The sequence below is a fragment of the Penaeus monodon genome, chromosome 33 (assembly GCF_015228065.2).
Source record: "Penaeus monodon isolate SGIC_2016 chromosome 33, NSTDA_Pmon_1, whole genome shotgun sequence".
In the NCBI taxonomy this organism is placed as follows: domain Eukaryota; kingdom Metazoa; phylum Arthropoda; class Malacostraca; order Decapoda; family Penaeidae; genus Penaeus; species Penaeus monodon.
Window position 1 is genome coordinate 32,723,763 of NC_051418.1, and position 325 is coordinate 32,724,087.

Below are 325 nucleotides of genomic sequence, written 5' to 3' on the forward strand. Positions count from 1 at the left end.
ATCATTCATATCTGCAATATCTCACAGTGAAGAACCAAACAGATTCAAAGACCGAACGCTAATGTCAAGTGTTACCATTTTGGAGGAGAGAGGTTGTTGACTGCAGCGAGAACAGAAGTCGACTGAGGTGGCATTCTCGCAATGGTGATTTATAGGCCTCTTGGTGCCAAACCTTGGTGCCACACCTTGGTGATAAAGACGACAAAAAAGATTGCTTTGTTGGGTTTTTGCTCATCTTCAATGCTAGATAACGGACAAGTAGAAAAAGGCTATTTATATACATTTATATAGTCCTTGATCTTACCGTAATAGGCATTAGCTAACG